Genomic DNA, 20,584 nt, shown 5'->3' on the forward strand with positions numbered 1-20,584 from the left:
GGTCGGTATACGGCAAAATGGTGTCGATGGTGTGGGAGGGGTGACGACCGTATAGGAGGTAAAAAGGGGAGAAGCCTGTTGTCGCTTGCGTTGCCGTATTATAGGCGTATGTAATGAATGGGAGGACTAAGTCTCAGTTAGAGTGGTCAGCCGTCACATACATAGATAGCATGTCACCGAGAGTACAATTAAAGCGCTCGGTAGCCCCATTGGTTTGAGGGTGGTAAGCGGTACATGTGCGATGTACAATAGCACAATCAGCGAGCAATTTTTCAATGACCTCGGACAAGAAGGCGCTGCCGCGGTCACTGAGGAGCTCTTGAGGGCCTCCATGACGCAACACAAAATGACGCAGTAGGAAAGTGGCAACCTCCTGTGCTGTAGCCGTTTGAAGAGCAGCGGTCTCAGCATAGCGCGTTAGGTGGTCGATAGCAACTATGATCCACCTGTTGCCAGTCGGAGTCAATGGAAGTGGCCCATAAATATCTATTCCAACCCGTTCGAAGGGTCGGGAAGGGCATGGTAAAGGCTGCAGTTCACCGGCGGAGGCGTGTGGTGGAGATTTTCGGCGCTGACATTCGGCACAAGCGCGGACGAAGTTGCGGACGAAGGTATACATACCACGCCAGTAGTAGCGATGTCGAAGCCTTTCGTAGGTCTTGAAGACTCCTGCGTGGCCACATTGTGGGTCAGCGTGGAAAGAGGAACAAATCTGCGACCTCAGGGTTCGTGGAACGACGAGCAGCCACTTGCGTCCCTCTGGTGCGTAGTTGCGTCGATAGAGAAGCGTGTCACGTATCGAGAAGCGTGGAACTTGGCGCCGAAGCGTTCGCGTCTTTGGGAGTTCAGAAGTGTCGGAGAGATGATTGAGGAGAAACGCAGTCCACGGGTCATTGCGTTGTTCGATAGCAATGGTGTCAAAGTCAAGCGATGACAATGTGGAATCGCAAGCGGAGTCAGCTGTGGCATTCTGGGACAGGGGGGAACGGGAAAGGGCGTCGGCGTCAGCATGCTTCCGTCCTGACCGATAAACCACGCGTATGTCGTAATCTTGAATTTTCAACGCCCAGCGAGCGAGGCGGCCAGATGGGTCTTTTAACGTCGAAAGCCAGCACAGCGCGTGGTGGTCGGTCACGAGGTCAAAAGAACGACCATATAGATATGGGCGAAACTTTCCAAGGGCCCACACAATGGCCAAGCACTCCTTTTCTGTGACGCTGTAGTTGCTCTCAGCCTTGGTAAGTGTGCGACTAGCGTATGCCACGACGTATTCCTGATGTTCCGGTTTACGCTGTGCGAGCACAGCACCCAGGCCTACACCACTGGCGTCGGTGTGGATTTCAGTTGGAGCTTCAGGATCGAAATGGCGTAGAATGGGTGGCGTCGTGAGAAGCCGTCGCAAGGTGGTGAAAGCCTCGTCGCAGGCAGGGGACCACGATAAGAGGTCTTTACAGCTGCTGAGAAGTTGCGTGAGAGGTGATACAATAGACGCGAAGTTTCGGACGAATCGCCGGAAATACGAACACAAGCCGATGAAACTTCGAAGTTCTTTGATGGTGGCAGGTTTAGGAAACGCCGTAACAGCTCGCAATTTCTCGGGATCCGGGAGGATGCCTTCCTTGGAAACAACGTGGCCCAAAATGTTCAGTTGACGCATGGCAAATCGACATTTTTTGAGGTTTAATTGCAACCGGCGTTAGTTAAGCAAGTAACGACGTGCTGAAGGCGACGTAAGTGTGTGTCAAAGTTAGGGGAGAAGACCACGATATCATCGAGGTAACACAAGCATATCTTCCATTTTAGTCCACGCAGGATGTTGTCCATCATTCGTTCGAACGTTGCAGGGGCATTGCAAAGTCCGAAGGGCATGACGGTGAATTCATATAAACCGTCTGGCGTGACAAAAGCGGTTTTGGGGCGATCGGCCTCCGCCATAGGCACCTGCCTGACCGCAAGTCTAACGAGGAAAAGAACTCGGCCCCCTGCAAACTGTCCAAAGCATCGTCAATGCGCGGTAGTGGATAGACATCCTTCAGCGTGATCTTGTTCAATCGCCGGAAATCGACACAGAAACGAATAGAACCGTCTTTCTTTTTGACGAGAACCACCGGAGACGCCCATGGGCTCTGTGAAGGTCGAATGACGCCTCTGCGAAGCATGTCGTCTACTTGGTCAGCAATGACGCGGCGTTCTGTAGCGGACACGCGATATGGTCGTTGTCGCCGCGGTGAGTGGGACCCAGTGTCGATGTGGTGTTCTACTGCTAAGGCACGGCCGAGAGATGGTTGTTCAACGTCGAAAAAATGGCGGTAGCTGTCAAAAATGGTGAGGAGTTGTGAACGCTGCGAAGATGTCAAATCTGCAGCGATGAATGGTTGAAATATGTTTGCCGACGTTGAGTCAGGCGCTGAGACGTTGGCCAGTTCACAGACGGAGGTAGAAGGCACCTCATCGGGGACGGATACAATTCTGGAAGAACTGATTGTCTCGACGTGGCCAAGGCACTCGTGACAAAGTAGGGATAAAGACGACGACTCATGATTATAAATTGGCATTGTGGTTGAGCCTTCGACAAGATCGAGAGCAGCAAAAGGCAGGGGGAGGGCTCTTCGGGCGACGAATATTGGAGATGGTGTGAAGAAGACCATGCCGTCGGACATGGCGCTGCATGAAACTGGCACGAACGCAAAAGAGCATGGAGGGATGTAGGTGTCATCGCTAACGACAAGTTTAGCGGCAGACTGGGTGTCGACGGTCGCTTGGTCATCCAGTGAGCAAAATTCAACCTCAGCCCTAGCACAGTCGATTACGGCGTTATGACGCGACAAAAAGTCCCATCCCAAAATAATATTATGGGAGCACGATGAAAGAACCACGAACTCTATCGTATACAGAACGTCCTGAATTGTCACGCGGGCTGTACATACTGCGGTCGGTTGAACAGGTTGAGCACTGGCTGTGCGAAGCGATAATCCGGAGAAAGGCGTCGTAACCTTACGAATTGAGCGGCAAAATCCAGCGTCTATAACAGAAACAGCTGCACCGGTATCTACAAGAGCGACAGTAGGGATATTTTCGACGAACACATCAATAACATTGGTAGGTGACAAATGAGGACTTGGGCAAACCGAAACTTGCGCAGTTCTTGCCTCAGGAACTGCGTCGTCTAGTTTTCCTCCTCGTTAGGCGCGGGCCGTCGACGCATAGGAGAAGGCGAGCGGCGGCGTGGAGAGGGCGAGCGAAGACGTCCCGACCGAGGGCGGTGGTCGTCCTGGTAGCGGGTTGGCATTGGAGTGGAGGAACCGTATCGCGCGTTGGAGTCAAGCGGGAAGAAAGGCTCACGGCGGTTTTCATTGGTGATATGCGTCCGACGGCGGCAATACCTTGCGACGTGTCCGGGGTATCGACAAGCATAACATATCGGGCGATTGTCGAGGGTGCGCCACGGGTTGGCGGTGTTAGTGCTGGTCCAGTGAACTGGAGCTGGGGGATAGCTCGCGCGAGGCTGGAACGGAGGCGCAGGCGCCTTGCGAGTTGGCATGGCTGCAGCCGTGGCGTAGGTGAGAGGAGCAGCCACAAGATTAGGCTCGCGAGGAGCTGGTAAGGCCTCGGTGACCTCTTCTTGAATGACGTCACGTAGAGACGATGGTAAAGTTGTGGTAGCTTCTGGTGTGAAAGGCACCAAGGAAAGCTGTCGTGCAACTTCTTCGCGGACAAATGCTTTTATTTCGGCTATTAGTGACGCTTGGTCGTGACCACTGATCACACTAGACAGCGATGCCAAATCGTGCGCTGGAGGACGTCTTGTCAGAGCTCGCTGCTTCCGCAATTCATCGTAGCTTTGGCAGAGGCTAATTAGGTCGTTAACAGTGGTCGGGCTTTTCGCCAAGAGCATTTGAAAAGCGTCGTCGTCAATCCCTTTGAGGATGTGCTTACATTTTTCAGCTTCCGTCATTTCGGCGTTCACGCGTCTGCACAAATCGACGACGTCTTCTATGTAACTTGCGAAGGTTTCACCCGTTTCTTGTTCGCGTGTGCGTAAACGTTGCTCGGCACGAAGTTTTCGGACGGCAGGTCGATCGAAGACTGATACAATCGACGTTTTAAATTGCGGCCACGTTCGGACGTCTGCCTCGTGGTTTCTAAGCCAAAGGCTGGCCACACCCGTGAGGTAGAACGACACGCTGTCAACTTGTCTGCGTCCGTCCATCTGTTTAAAGCGCTCGCTCGTTCGAAAGTCGAGAGCCAATCTTCAACGTCGTTGTCGTCTGTTCCACTGAAGATTGGAGGCTCCCGCTGAGGAACACTGCCTGGACAGGTGGCCGGAAGAGATGGAAGCGTCTGCTGATCGGCGTCCGGCATAGCAGAAGGTAGCCGTCGAGAACGGAGTTCCAGGATGGTAGCGGGAAGGTGTAAGGGATGGTACCCGGCACGGCTCCACCAATTATAAAGGAGATTTATTAAGCAGAAGGGTTGATGCTTGGAAAGCTTGAAAGGCGATGCACCAGCCGCAATTTCCGAGCTCGAGCCACAGCTGCACACTCGATGCTGCTGCCTCTGCGCCGGAGTACTTCCTCTTCTTTACAATATATATATATATATATATATATATATATATATATATATATATATATATATATATATATATATATATTGTATGTGTGTATATTGTATTGAGCTCTGTCTGTAAACGACCATTCGAGTTGAATGAAAAATAACTAGCCCGACTCCTAATTAGGCCTGAATTAGGCCCACAAACCATGGTCTTTCACCTTCTCCCTGGTTCGCGGGGTAAGCTTAAAAGTGTGGCAGCTTGGGCTAGTTGGTATGGCATGACGATAGTTATAGCGCGAGAACAAAACGACGACACAGAGACAAGAAGGAAGACAAGAAAAGAAGGAAGACAAGACAAGAAGGCCCTTGCCAATGAACTGCGTATAGTATTAACGTGAGCCTCAGTAGCAAGCTAGTGCTTCAGTGCTTGAAGAATAGGTCTCTGTGTCGTCGTTTTGTTCTCGCGCTATAACTAAAGTAAGCTTAGAAGCTAAGATTCCCACTGTACTCAAGTCCACTGCTTTATACGTCGCCACTTTGCAAACTACTGCCACCGCTCCTAGTTAGAAAGAAAGATATTAAAGGCTCATCAGGTCTGTAAAAGACAAAAACGAGAACCGTCTTTTTTTTTTTTGGCGCTCCAGTACGGCAAAACTAAAACATTAAAAAAGATTTCGTCGGAATTATCTGCTCACAGAAGCTTTGACAGAGCCGGGATGATGCTATTCATTTTTGATGAAAGAAAATGATTTTTCTGACGCAGCAGACGCTCTGATTGGTCCATAAAATGATTGCTCGCTCCCATTCTTAACAAAACAGGCGAAGCATTCATGACAAAGCAGTATACGCTTTCACACTTCGTACTGTAGCCTGCTTTGCAATGCTACAGTAGAAGGCGCGAAAGCATCGCATAGGTGGCCCGCAAGGCAAAGAGCCTTCAAGAAAAATCGTCACAGCAAGAATGTTGGAAAGATTTCACTATTATTAAAGCATTACCTGGTAACATTTTTATTTCCTCGTAACAATGTGATTGAGCGATTACTGTGGTGAAGGAAAATTTCGCTTTAGTTGTTGGTTTCCCCAGTGTGCAGCCAAGAGTGACCACTGTCTAAAGTGTGGGTGCTCAGCCCCCCCCCCCCCTAACTTTTCTCAGTGAGAAGCTCGCGCCCCCTTGCCTCCCCCCTCCCCGGCTGATACGCCTATGGATGGGCTAGTCAGGTAGTTCGTTACATAAAGCCTATCAAGGCAGTTTTTATTGTAGTTATTTCTATGCAGCGTCTTCGAAACTAAATGCAAGACAAAAACAAAGCAGTTCACACATGAAGTAGAAAAAGATAGCAGGTGACTGGCTGAAAGTTCTGTCAGTGACAAAAAAAAATTATTATCGGTGATGGCTTTAGGGGAAGAAAACATCATAGCCACAAGCTTCGGAGTCATGGAGAGATACGCAAGCAATACTGCACTCTGAAATCGACAGCCCTTGCCAATGGACTGCGTATAGTTTTAACGTGAGCCTCAGTAGCAAGCTAGTGCCTCAGTGCTTGAAGAATAGGTCAGTATATTTAGGATGTTTAACAGCTTAAAGAGCCATGCTGAGACAGTTGCTGCAGCATAATATTCCGGACATATTTGACCAAATGGGCGCCTTTAGCATCCGTTACACAGTGCACGGACCTCAAGCATGTTGTCTCAACGCAGCGTAGATCCAATCTGCGTCTTCACGGTTGAGCTTGCCCGAATGGCTTGCTGCTTAGTGGAACTGCCCACTAGGCTAGATATTCGAAGTTCGAAGTCATTTGCATGCAGCAGTGAAACAAGTTTCAAAGTTTTAGCTCTCTGGCCTTGCGCGGAACATAGGGGCAATCTTAAGTTCGATAGATCTTCACAAGGTCAGAGGACGCACGCTGCGGTGTAGGACGCTCAACAAAAGTGAAAGTGAATGAAATGCCCCTATCACGCTGACTTCGTTTACCACGGCAAATGTTCGAAGCGGGAACTGGCATAGCGTATTACGGTAAAGAAAGAGTGGCCGAGCAGGCTGACACAAGAGGACTAGCGCTCTATCCTCTAGTGTCGGTCTGCTCGGCCATTTTTTTTTTTTTTGCTTTACCGAATGGCGCTATACCAATTCAAGTATGCCGAACCAACTCGCCTAAACAGTTGTTAATCTCAAGCAGAAGTTATTTACGTTACATTAAGGAAAGAAATGCAGGTTTGAGGCCAAATTTTCTTTGTTAGACACAAAATTTGTGAGAATCAACACACGATGATGCCAAGAAAAGTACGAAGCATGTGATTAAACTACATGTAATGGAAATGTAAACAAAGAAAAGTAGATGGAAAGATCACTTGCAACTGGCAGGATCCTAACCTACGGCTTTCGAATAACGCTTCCGATGCTCTACCAACTGAGCTACGGTGGCGGTCACTACTTCATCCCCTTTATGGGATATATATGTGCATTTAAACATGGGTGTGCCAGTCAGTGCCACCTGTTGCCATTGCGGTGAGTGTGTAACACTCTTTTTTTTTTGCCTGTTGGCGTCACGTAGCACGTGAAATCGTGCGAAGTAAAAAAAAAAAAACATAATTTGTATCAAGACACCATCTCGGAAGAAAAGTATCACCACATCTTCGCCACCTTATAGTGATAGATGCGACCTAACTCTTTTCTCTCTCATCTTTATACGTCCCCTTCCCATACCCTCATCGTAGGGTAGGAAACCGGGCATATGCCTGTTTAACCTTCCTGCTTTCTCTATTACTGTTCTTGCACTAACTAACTAACTAACTAACTAACTAACTAACTAACTAACTAACTAACTAACTAACTAACTAACTAACTAACTAACTAACTAACTAACTAACTAACTAACTAACTAACTAACTAACTAACTAACTAACTAACTAACTAATTAACTAATTAACTAACTAACTGACTAACTAACTAACAACTAGTAAAAAGTAAATAAAAACTGAATAAAAGAATAAAACAGATAAAGAGACAGACGGGCTCTGAAGATCCCTGTTCGCTATCCAAAGCGTGCTGACCATCAGGATATTGTAGGTAACACTCCGTGGAGCACTCATATCTTGCGTTCAACCGTGTGGCAAAAAAAAAAAGCAAAGTAAACGTACTACGCAAGCGCGATTCAAGCACGACGTCCATTCAGGGCGCAGAGAGCCACTTCCTGTGAGGCCTTCCGCACACGCGAATTCAATGGGGGCCACCGGGTCCCGCCGGTGGTGATGTTCGGCGCCTTGAAAAATCTGACAGAAAGCGAGTGTAGCGAGGTGGCAGACAGTGTTTGTGATTGTTTTTTTTTCTTCATACGAAGCGAAAACAAGCTAAAAAAGAAGAAAAAGAAACTCTTAAATGTTTTTTAAGTAAACGCACAAAATGTGGTCCTTTTTTTATCACCTACTCACCGAGTTTCGCTTTCCGCTTTCACTCGTCTTCCACCCGCATTTCCTTGCCTGCTTTTCAGACACCACATGTTTGCAAGGAAAAAAAAAGCAAGCAATAAAAAACGGAAGAAAAGTAAAACTAGATTGTACTCGAAGGGGGGGGGGGTGGCCTTTCAAAAACTTCTGGGGTGTTGCGCGAGGCATACTGCTGCATCTCGTCATTTTACCTGATCTTGTTCTACTTCTCTCGTGGAATCTTTCTAACACTGTGTTCCCAATATTGGCGCCCACTCTCGCTATCTCCTCGTTTCTCTCTTTAACGCCCTTCAAGTAGCTTCAGTTGCGTGGCATTATCGCGTCAATTTTTTTTTGTGCCCGCTGTTGTGGGTGCGGGGCCTTCAAAAATTAGGCTGTCGTGCACCCGGATGGATTTATTAGCTTAAAATGATGATTGTGTGCAGAATACTTACAGCATTGGTCCCGCATCCTTTTCACTTGTATGTAATAATCACCACTGGATTTCTGGGAGCTAAGCATGGTGGGATGGCACGAGGGAAAGATGGTATACGTCACACGCGCATCGTGACCTTGAGAACTTTTGCTTTTTTTAGATCGTGCCGCTTACTTTCAGAGTGGTACCGAGCACGTGGCGGCCTCCCACGGCAGCTACAGTAACTGTTAAGCCAACGATGCTCAGGTCATCCAATCACCGTGAATTCGGTCATATCATATAGCATCATGCATGTGCAGAACGAAAAAGGAATAATTTTTAAGATAGTTAAAAAAATTGGCCTCGTATCTGCATGTTAATCTGCAAATTTCGTCGAAAGACGATAGAGAGGGAAAAAAAAAAAACGTTTATTTGGTGTTCAGCGCAAGAAAACCGGTGAATAGTATTCTGGAGACGCTGCGTTAGAGTGCCTCGAGCGTGCAGTGGAGGCGAACGAGCGCATGAAGTCACGTCACACGTGAGACATGAGCGCCATCTGGCAGTTTTCTTGAAAAACGAAGCGCGTGGCCTGAGACGGGTGTGCGCGCCCGTCTCAGAGGTGATAAGGTGTAAAACGCAAGCCGACGGGTGGGTGCCACCACCACCTCGTCTTAGCAAAGCGTCGGATTGATTGATTTGTGAGGTTTAACGTCCCAAAACCACCATTTGATTATGAGAGACGCCGTAGTGGAGGGCTCCGGAAATTTTGACCACCTGGGGTTCTTTAACGTGCACCCAAATCTGAGTACACGGGCCTACAACATTTCCGCCTCCATCGGAAATGCAGCCGCCGCAGCCGGGAATCGAACCCGCGACCTGCGGGTCAGCAGCCGAGTACCTTAGCCACTAGACCACCAAAGCGTCGGAAACACTCGCCTTTTCGTGCAAGCGTTGCATGGTCAGCGCAGCGTGATAAGCGCTACGGTTCTTAAAATTACTTAGTTATGCCTTTTCTACTAAAAGACGCATATTCAGATTATATACGTGTTGTTATGGTGCCCCAGATATGCGAAATAATTCTTTTTCAATTGACAATTGCACAAGTATGAAGGCTAAATCTTGAGCAACTTTGGTGGGCGCTGCGGATGGGGTAGGCTGTTTCAAGTGCCCGGTGCCGTTAAGAGTGGACAAACAGACAAATGTACAAACATATAGACAGACCAAAATTTTGGCGTCGAAGGTCCCCGAGGAAGACTATCGTCTTTAATAAACATTTCTGCCTGTGGGTACATAATATGGTATCATGTGTAGACAGAAGAGGAAACGATTTCAAAAATACTTAAAAAATTATTGTTAATTATTGCCCGGGGGTATATTTCAGGTTATCATATTTAGACTGTGAAGGAAATGATTTTTAAGATACTTAAAGTATAATTGTAAATTCATGCCCACGGTTATATTATGTAGCATCATGCGTCGACAAAAGGGGGAGCGATTTGTAACATACTTTTAAAACATCTACAGGACGGGTGAAAAGTTTGCAGGCCACGCTTCCTTAGGAATACATGGGATAGTGACCTGAGAACTTTTGACACCCCCTCCCCCTCCTTGTAAGTTTCTTCCCGCATGCTGCTCCATAATGTTTCCATCGCGAGTTGTCTTGGAGCCTCGACCACCAATCGGCAGTGTTTTCTGACAATGCGGAAAATAATGGCCCATTTGAGCTTTCGGAGAGCAATATGTAAAACAAGAAAAAATTTGATGCGATTCTAATACTTGACTCACGTTTCCCGTATTGGCGCCCACATGCAGTCGTTCATGCGGCCAGGTGTATTCTTTGGGCTAACTGTGTTGAGTCACGTGGCTGAAGTGGATCTCTGAGGCCACGTAGAAAGAAGCGAGTGGTTGACATCTGCTCCACCAGGCGCCACGAAGATCCCGGCTACTCGGAAGAAGTTATTCGGAGATTCTTAAATGAACTCAATAAATTGACATTCACTGAATTCTCCTAAACGTTGATTGAGCCTTACATTAGGTGACAAGGGTCTTGGAAAGTGAAGTTATGCCCCGATATCATATACTTCGCGAATTCTCAACTTGAACGCGAACCACTGACTTTTTACCAGTTTAATGTTTTAGATGACATTTTTTTTCCTGAATGTGAAGCAAAAGGTGTGACTATGTGCTCGCTCCACTAAAGAAACAACACGGCCGCCAACATTATTTGACGTCAAAAATTTTAACATTCCCGAACGTCCAAAAAAAAATTAGTGTGTGCCCACTGTCATTGCCACTACGACTGCTTAAGCAGAGTACGGGTCAGCAAAGCGCCCCGTAAATTGGTCTAGGGCGAGCGCTAGAAAAAGCTAACCGCTGAGAACAACCCACTGCTCCACATATGAGCACAAAATGAAGAAAAAAAAAACTTGGGATAGACAGGCAAGATGATGACGTCCAAGAGGCAGCTAAATCAAGGTCGCGCGTTGGTTCGTAAAAAAGAAAAAATATATATATTGAAGCTGAAACGCACGCAGGGATCGACGTGAAAGGCGCTCATGTCGCGCGCGCTCCACACGCGCCGAGTCGAGGGAACCGACAGCTGCACGCGCGAGCCAGCAGCAGTCAAAAAAGAAAATCCACGGCGCGTGCTGCCCCGACTCGAGCCCCCCGTAAGAACATCTTCGCCCCGCCAGGGGCGTCTACAATGTCACGCTCCCCTATGGTACGCCGCCTTTCCAGGGCCTGTTATACCTGAGCTCGGCTTCAGGCTCCCCCCGCTCTCTCTACTGGCGTCTATCAACGCCGCAGATTGAGCGAGAGAGAGAAAGAAGAGCATACTTACGCGTTTTTTTGTTCATGCAAGACCTACCTCAAGGATCCAAGAATATAAAAAAAAAACGGAAAGATACCCCCGGCGGCCCGCTAGACACCGGACCCCGCCATCTTACTTCCTTGCGTTTAACTAACCAAGGCCCTTACTCAATGCGCTTATCAAAGGAAGGAGAAATGTGGGCTGCCCGCTCCCTTTTGCCTTGGTTCTACGCTTCCCTTTTCCGCACTTGGGACGGGAGGAGGAGGCGCGGGAGAGGGGAGTAGTTTTGCCATCCCGACAAAGCAGAGCAGTGTGCGCCTGTGAAGGGGGAGGGGGGAGGGGAGGAGATTCAGCCTTGAAACCCACACCGGGCCCGCCAAATCTACCTACCTTCCAACTACCACCTTTTCCTACGCCTGCTCCCCTACTCACACTGCCTCCCCCCCCCCTTTTTTTTTTTGCAACGTCCCATACGGCGCTGGCATCCTCCGCCCAGTCTTGAAAGCCGTGTCTCCTTCAGTGGCGCTCCACTGTGCCCCGACCCACCGGGCGCTATGGCACACACAGCCACCATAACGTACATACGGGACCGCGCCAGCCAGTTCCTCTTCCTGGCCCTTGGAAGCACGAGCAGGGGGTTGGGGTGGCGGTTCTCCGCCACTGTACGATCTTGACGCTGTCGCACGAGCGACCCTGAATTGTCAATGTGGGCCACGGGGGCCGCTTCCGCTTTACATTAAGCCCGAATCAAGATCGAAAAGAAGGATGGCTTGCAAAGAGTACGCTTGTCCACGTGCTCTGAGTCACGGGCGTCTGGCGTGTCGCGACAGGCGTCCCTTCCAGAGATAGCGGAGCAGATGATGCACTGTTTCGTTAAGAAGGTTTAGCTTAAATATCTCTTTTATTGCGCTGATTTTCTTTTACATGCAGTTGGATTGTGCGTCGCTCGCAGTGGCTGTAAGAGAATATCTTGGCTAGACAGACTATTTGTTATGCCTTGGTACAACAAACATGAAAAAATAAATACATTGGAAACATTTTCATTACGACGTGCTCTATTGAAAGATATCTGACACGTGATATATCAACCAAACAAGCCCGCTCCTCTGTAAACTAATTTACTGTAAGACTTGAACAATATTACCTGAGATTTCACGTGCCGAAACTCCGATATGATTGTGAGGCAGAGCAATATGTTGTCTTAGAATAGCAGATAAGATTTTTAGCATGTACATTTTCCCACTAAGTTAAAGTACACATGTTCATGTATGCTTCATTTCGCCGTACTCATGTGCTGCCGTAATTTGTATGGGACTTGGAGCCTCATCAAGCTACATGTAGTCTTAGAGCCTTTCTGTTCGGTCGACGCCGTACTTTTTGTGGAGAAATAAAAGTTGTTTTTATTGATTGATTGATTGACTGAGTGATCGATAAAAAAGTTTTTTCCCAGCCAGCAAAACCGTTTCGAAGTGACTGACCAATATGACTTTATAAGCAACTATACTTACCAACTGTACAACTACTATATACCTGATGTAGAAATATATCCAGTTGCATACCAACCTTCACTTTTGTTTGCTATTTTGAATCGCAATGCAGAAATAAAGGCAGGCACGGCACACAGCTCTCCCATAGTAGAACACCTATAGTGCTCTAAATCGTAAACTACTTTTTCTAAACACACATCCCCCTTTATGTATCCATCTGCGGTTTCTACCTGAAGAAGACGAAGCAACGTCATCTCTGTCATGAGCGTAACAATAACTAGCGAAATGTTTCGCATACAGTCGATTTAAACTAGCAGTACGCAGTGGTTTTACGTAAGGAAATGATTGAATACTTAGTGTTAGTTTATAGCATACTAACCAAGCTGTTGTGCTGCAGCCATAATTGTGTTTAAATAAATGCCAACGTGAGAAAATGTGCTATCCCTGTTGGAGCGTCCGTGTGGTTATAGAGCGACCGCTCTTTAGATCGGGCATCAACGCACTTTATGCAGTTTAGCATTTTTCTACTTTAAACATTTTTTTTTGCAATAATATACCTCGAACACCAGCAATGTGATATCCAGTACTTTTTTAAATGCGAGTTGCATAGTTTCAAAACGTCTATTAGAGTTGTTGATGAAATGTTGTTTTTCTTGGCGTACCTATAAACGCCACAAACTATATACTTTGTTAAACGCCGGTGATGATGTGACATAATCGAGTGCTTTGAACTTAATTAAAAAGACGGATAAGCCTATCGTGTTTCGCAAGTGTGAAGCAAACGTGCCAGCTCTTAAACAAGTTTAATGGCCATGCGTTGCCTGTCAAGCTATTACGATGAAATTAAGTTAACTATTGGCTGGTGTACCAGCGCACTGCAAAATGCACCTCCTTTTAACGAATGCTGCCTTGGTGCCGCAGAACTACTTGATTTTGCTTCCGGTAATTGTTAAGGTTACAGCAAACCTGAACTTTCTTTTTTTGTTGTTGTTTCCAGGTAAACCACAAATAAAAAAAAACAAATGCTGAAACGTATAAGAAAAGAGTTAGGAAATATTACAGTTCTATTAATGTTTTTTGTGTACAGTACGAGAGACTCGCAATAAATCCTTTCGTGTTTATCATACTCAAATAGTAACCGCTTCAAGGTGGTTGTTTAAGAAAAAAGCTTATATATAATAATTTAGCAATTGATCTTAGGTTATACAGAGAACTCACTGAACGTGATTGTTATGATGAGTTCGGAACGCAGAAAACGTCCCACAGATTTTAGAGCTAATTAAGCCAGTTAGCTAATATCGGGCACTCCATGTAAGGTGAACTTCATTACGGAGTGAAATATCCTGCTTTCCCGGATGGTGACGTTTTTTTTTTCTTTTTTCCACCGCATGTGCTTTCGCACATAGACTATACGCAAGAAATTACAGCGCAAAGAAGCATGATAGGGCATTCGTCTGTAAAAGTACACCTTTTCTGCGCAATGATTATAAGTCACCATTGTTGCGTGAACAGCCGCACGCTGTCTACATATTACTCTCATCTTAGGTGCTGAACTAATTCGTCGCAACCAATCTGCTACAGCTCCACATTAAAAAGTTCATTTACGACACCACTTGAGTACAGTGTGCGACTCAACAATACGCCAGCTAACGACGAGCCAAAAAAAAAAAAATAGAAACACCAACACCACCACCACCAACAACAAAAGACACTGAAGTGACAATGGTGCCGACTGCAACTGTACTCCCCACCACGTAATCTAGATGCCTTTGTAAGCACCGCCACTCACCGACCGACGCCAGTGTCTTTTTTTCCGGGAACACGCTCCCGAGTGTTTTTTTTTCTCTCCCGCGAACCATGTTCCTGCGTATAGCAAAAGGGACGTCTGTATATGGGGCAGCAGGGCGAAAATACGCAGTACCTATACACTCTAATCCTTTTGTAAGGAGTTGCGTGTGCGCCCGAACAGCAAGCGGGGCAACCCGTTTTCCAGTGAACTGTGAGTAGGAAACGCAAGGACGATTGGAGGTTGAGCAAGGTGAGTCACAGAAAGCGTCGCAGTTGCCCCGATGGGAGCCAAATGTTACGTGAACCAAGAGCCCGCGGCTTCTTTTCCCGTCTTCCCCACTTCTGTGAATGGAGATCTTCCGAGAACACTCGAAATGGTGCCGGGAAGCTGAGGCGTAAAGGTGAGAAGGTTAAGGGCATACGTTATAGAAGGTGCGTTCTCTACGTTCGTTACGCAACCGCTGCAAGCTGTCGCTATGATTTGCTTCCTTTCTGTTGCGCGGATATCGAAAAAAGGTGTTCTCTAGTGGAAGAATTACACAGTGACTTTCGTAATGAATGATGCACTCTTCGGAAGCTGTGCTCTTTGCTTAACTACTTCTAGACCCTTCGATGTAGATTTTGGAGGCTATGACTATACCGCTTGCTCCTGTTCACAACGGCTACTTTTCTTAAAACTCTGTACCCATTTGTTGCTTGCGACCTTTGCGGCAGCGATTAAACAATAGAGCACGTTGTCTGTCACTGCCCTCAATACAGCGTGAAAAGACGGCAGCTAGCTGCTGCGTTAGCTCGTCTTGACTAGAGACCCTTGTCAGAACAGTTAGTGCTTGAAAGGTGACATAATATGTCTTCGCACAGAAAATCAGTGAAGGCCATATTGGCCCCGCCGCGGTGGTCTAGTGGCTAAGGTACTCGGCTGCTGACCCGCCGGTCGCGGGTTTGATTCCCGGCTGCGGCGGCTGCATTTCCGATGGAGGCGGAAATGTTGTAGGCCCGTGTACTCAGATTTGGGTGCACGTTAAAGAACCCCAGGTGGTGAAAATTTCCGGAGCCCTCCACTACGGCGTCTCTCATAATCAAATAGTGGTTTTGGGACGTTGAACCCCACAAATCAATCAATCAATCAAGGCCATATTGAACTTGTTGCGTGGTAGTGGCCTATCAAATAAGCTATAGAACCCCTGCTCACTTTTTTTCTTTTGCCTTTCGCGCGTCTATTTCGCTCTTCGCTTTCTTTCCCATCTTTATTCCCCATTCTCCTTTTTCTTAGTGCAGCGTAGCGAAACGGATGCTTCAATTTCTGGTTAACCTCCCTGCCTTTCCCTCATTTTATTCTCTTTCTCTGCACCCGTCTATGTGCGCTGTTACGTGTCTAAAAAGCAATAGTAACTAATCCAACAAGCCAACCTTGCAGTCATTTGCTGTTGGTTTTTAAGAGAACTACCACTTAAAGCATTCGGAGGCAGATACGTCCGTAATGAAACACTAAACTTGGTAGCACGAAAATTTAGGTGCATGCGCGGAAAACAAAACGCATGTTCTGGATACGCCAGATTGAAATTTAGTTATAGATTATTCATAACAGTTATGGCTGGTAAACTAACTGGCTTTTTTTTTGTTCAATAATAAGAGCAACCACAAGTACAATAAGTCGAGCGATTCACGTTAACTTTTTTCATGCGAAACGGTGTTTGAGCTTTATCAGGTTAAGCAAGTTGACGGCGGGTGCAGTTTTTGATCAAAGGGCTCGTATGGTAGCTCTACATAGCTTCAATTCGAAAATACTGCCGTATAATTGATTGACAAACAACACGCACATTTTGTCATGCTGTAGTTTCATTGCCAGTCATATATTTTTAAGAAAACTGTATAGGACTATTCTGCGGGCTTCGCATTACAAGCACCACATAATGAACCGCGAAAATTTTGAATTATGAACCTCACTTACTAAAATTTAGCCATGGTATATCGAACGCCACGTCAGTAAAGGCTTCAGCACCTATGCGATTAATATTGTTTTCGGGGCGACGCTCCGTAAAAATCTCACGATGTCGATCCCGCTTCAGTTCGTCAGTGCGCCGCGCAGAATCGAAGCGCCGGAGCATTGATTTATTTGATTGATACGTGAGGTTTAACACCCCAAAACCACCACATGATCCTGAGAGACGCCGTGATGGAGGACTCCAGGAATTCGGCCACTTTGAGTTCTTAAACGTGCACTCAAATCTGAGCACACGGTCTTGCAGCATTTTCGCCGCAATCGAAAATGCAGCCGCCGCAGTCGAAGCACAGGAGCAAACCATATATGGGCTAAACCGTTGAAAAAGCGCTCATGTAGTTTGGAAATGGGCCATTCGTCTACCTGTCCGTCCATCTGTGCATCCGCGCGTCCATCCGTCATTATAGTTGAGCGTGCGTCCATTTAGTCTGTCATTTATACCAGCCGGTGACCTAAACGTAGACTTTCTGAACCTTAGCTTGGCTCCATGATAAGCATCCACTTCGTGGATATGCGTGTATTTTTTCTATTCTGCACTGTAGCATGTGAGAGTAACATCCTAATCTTTCCTTAATTGAATACTCAAATTTTGCTGAATAAAATTTCGGATGATGATCAGCCCACGTGTCTGAATTTCTTTTAATAAACAATAATAATGAGAGCTAATGAACAATCCAGTTCTAATCAAGTTCTCAATATTGTGTCTAAAAAATGAGCCACCGAAATTCCCTTTTTTTATAATTCATCTCTGGATGAACGTCAATGAAATAACTCATGTTTCGACTACATGGACTAAAAATTTAAGGCTAAATATGAAGAGTACAAACTCTCACATCGCTTCTCCAAGATAGCCATCACCGGATAAAAGCATTTCTTTACGAGCTGAACACTTTCACTTTACTGGGCTCCGTACAGACACCTTAAAACTTCCTTTGTACATTTCTTGCAAAAAAAGATAGAATAAAACCAAACAAACACGACATATAAGAAACTTCCCTCCAAGCTCCACTTTCTCTAAAAAAATCACGTGGTCCGAAACTCCCTTCATTTCCCTACGCTCAGAGCCGAGACACTCCCTCAAGGTCACTTCCTATTCTTCCGTCACCCACCCACTGTTTACTTCCGGAATGCATTTCCTGCCAGGGCGTACGGTGGCTTTTCCACCGCGCCACTACAAGCGCAAGCTTATGCATCTTTTTCATTGCCAAATGCTTTCTGTTTTCTCCCCAACCTCTCCTTATAAGGCGATTGTATTCCCTGACCTTCCCGCCAAAAAAAAGGACCCTCCTTTCCCCCGTTTACTTAAATCCTCTTTTTTTCTTTCCTTTTTTTCAAGATTATTCTAAGCGTTTTTTGTACAGTTGAGCACGAAGCAAACATAAACAAGTCTACCACCAAAGCACCGCCATTTCCTCGGCGTAAATCTTTTGCATACGACCTTGAAGTGGACTCGCTTACAATGAACGGCATCCTATTCATACCGGGTTGGTGAGGCAGGCTTGAATCCACCGCTGCCTGTATTTCTCTATACGTCGCTAAGGAAGTGAAAACACATAAGGTCTGGATGGATGCGTTTCGGAGGGAAATGGGGGGAGGGGAAACAAATCGGATTATGGGTCGAAGTAGGGAGAACTTGTCCCGAAATCGACGCCACCGAGATACGGCGATTCCCGTTTTGCGTGAGATGCCAGATCCGGAAAAAAAAACCTCGTGACGGGCGTTGAAGGGAATTCATCGATGCACGATGCGAGCAAATAAAGCTCGTCAAATCCTGCGCCTGCGTGTTGGGAGGCTGCGCTGCGATGGTTGCTCACATACCGCAAGCTTTTTTTATGTTTTCATTAGCGAAGATTTTGGCGGGAAAATAAAGTGAGCATCGAGTATTATGGATAGCGATATGAAACGATATTACAACACGTGCGTCAAGGAGATGAATAATGAAGGTGCTGTTTCAGACCGGAATAGCCTCTTTGTGACTTGTCTATATTTAGAATCGTTAGTTTATTCGTGGTAGAAAATGGCCGTTCTTTAACCGGTATCTCCACAGCATGGAAAGTAAAAGTATATGCGCAAAATGCCCAAGTGATGGCATAAGCAAACACGACACGTAGTCAAAAGCCACCTCACCTTTGTTCTCAGTCAATCACGTAGTTGAAGACTGAAATGTGCGCTCCATTTCATTTTTCAAACACACCTATCATGGTCATCCCAGGTAGGTAACCATCTTCAGAAATCATGAAATAGCCCCCTTTCTTTCTTCAGTGGGAGTAGTAGTCAGGCTGATTATTGATCATGTAAGCAAGCAATTCTGAGGAGCAGATGCCTGGAAGCTTACAAAGAGGGCTTTACTTTAAATGAGGAGAACGCAGCGAGCATGAAAGTAAATTGACATGTACAACTTGAGGGGACAAGGAGAGGGCAGACGGGGTCAGGGAACAACCGGGTGTCAAGAAGACCATGACAAAACTCAAGAAAAGGAAATGGCCATAGGTAGGTGCATGTATAGCATGTATGCAAGGTAACCAATGGTCATCGAGAGCACCTGAACGGATTCCAAGAAAAGGCAAACGCGCGAGGTGGTGGCAGAAAATTTGATGGACAGATGAGATTAACAAGTTTGTGGGTATAACGTGGGAGCAGCAAACACAACCGGGACGATTGGTGCAATATGGGAGGGACCTCTGCCCTGCAGTTGGCGTAGTCGGACTGATGATTATGATGCGAGAAATGTAACTAAACATAGTTATCACAAAAGATTGACAGAGACAGCAATGTGGGTTGGATAGCAAATGGGGAGTATGGGCAGATATTCGTTTGTAGTTAAGAAAAATAAATGTTTACTCACACAGCCAAATAGTAAGTATACTTGTTGATTTCTTTATCTGGCAGAAAGTTATGAATTATTCGGACAATAAAAAGATTGAGAACATTAGATGGATCTGTCGAGTGAAATCTGGGTTGCATAACCTTTGTATTTCGCGAGTATCAAAATACTATAATGAATGTTTCTTCAGTGATACGGAGTGCTAGTTTGTCGAAAATATTATGAATATTACGTAGCATTTTGTTGACTTTATTGATTATATATGTCATAATGAATAATATATTGACATAATAAGCAGTATCAATATTATGCTTGTTATATGTACGGGAAGTATGTCGCGTACGCTCCTTTCTCGTAAAAACCTTCCCCGGCTCACCTGAAGATGTTTGGAGGCGTTTTTAATGAATGAAAGTCGGCGGTGATTCAAGTAAAGTATACTTAGAGTATTGCAGATTGCGTGCTATTGACTGCTGTACAAACTGATAGGAAGAAACCACTGTATCATCCATTTCGGCAGGCATCTGGAGAGGTCGTTAAATCTTTCCGTCTGCTCTTAATGATCAAGTGTCTAAATGTTTCCAGACGAACACTCTACTACGCTGGGTTTTCTACTCAATGGGTCTTTGCGACAGCTTGTGGTAATTAAAAAAAAGGAAGACCGCTTAGCTTTTGCTTCCAGCAGGAATTAAACAAAAATGGTTAAAACTGAAAACGTGCCTTCCGCTCATGAGGAATTCGCCTGTCAAACGAACAGGAAAGCGCATGTCATAGGAAGCAATAGGTTTCTGACAGATTATTTTTATTATGGATGCGAGGTTATTCAAAACACGGACTATATACTTTTAATATGAGAAATATTCGAACGACACAAAGCTTCATAAAAAGTTTTGAAACCAGCACAAAGAATTCATATGTTATCTATTTCACCAAATTTTATGTACGAACCGAGAACCTCATTTCAGTTACCATTGTTTCCAAAATGTTAGTTTTCAGGGTTATAAATTTTAAAATTTCAGTATCTTGACTCAAACCTGAGAATGAACGAGTCATTAATGAAAAAAAGTTTGGAATGTTTCCCCACACCTAGTATTCTACTAGGAGTGATTACTTCAAGTCACTCCTTTTCGTGGTTTGATCGTTTTTCTCAAGTAACTCTGTTAGACGGGCTATAGCAGGGAATACTGTACTCGGCTACTGCTATGACACTTTCCTCCATATGACTGGTCAGCACGCTCGTACGCGTGTGCCCACATCCCGACACACACATCGACACAGTAGC

At 46.0% G+C, this 20,584-nt stretch overlaps 1 long non-coding RNA gene across 1 annotated transcript in view; it reads right to left on the reverse strand.

The window, feature by feature from the left end:
- Positions 1–20,584, reverse strand: part of LOC142771343 (uncharacterized) — a 203,540-nt gene that overhangs the window by 55,974 nt on the left and 126,982 nt on the right. Inside the window, exon 3 of the long non-coding RNA XR_012885872.1 lies at positions 14,481–14,554. This is a non-coding gene — a long non-coding RNA (uncharacterized LOC142771343). The remainder of the gene's footprint in view (positions 1–14,480; positions 14,555–20,584) is intronic.

This window comes from Rhipicephalus microplus, chromosome 9, assembly GCF_043290135.1.
Source record: "Rhipicephalus microplus isolate Deutch F79 chromosome 9, USDA_Rmic, whole genome shotgun sequence".
In the NCBI taxonomy this organism is placed as follows: Eukaryota; Metazoa; Arthropoda; class Arachnida; order Ixodida; family Ixodidae; genus Rhipicephalus; species Rhipicephalus microplus.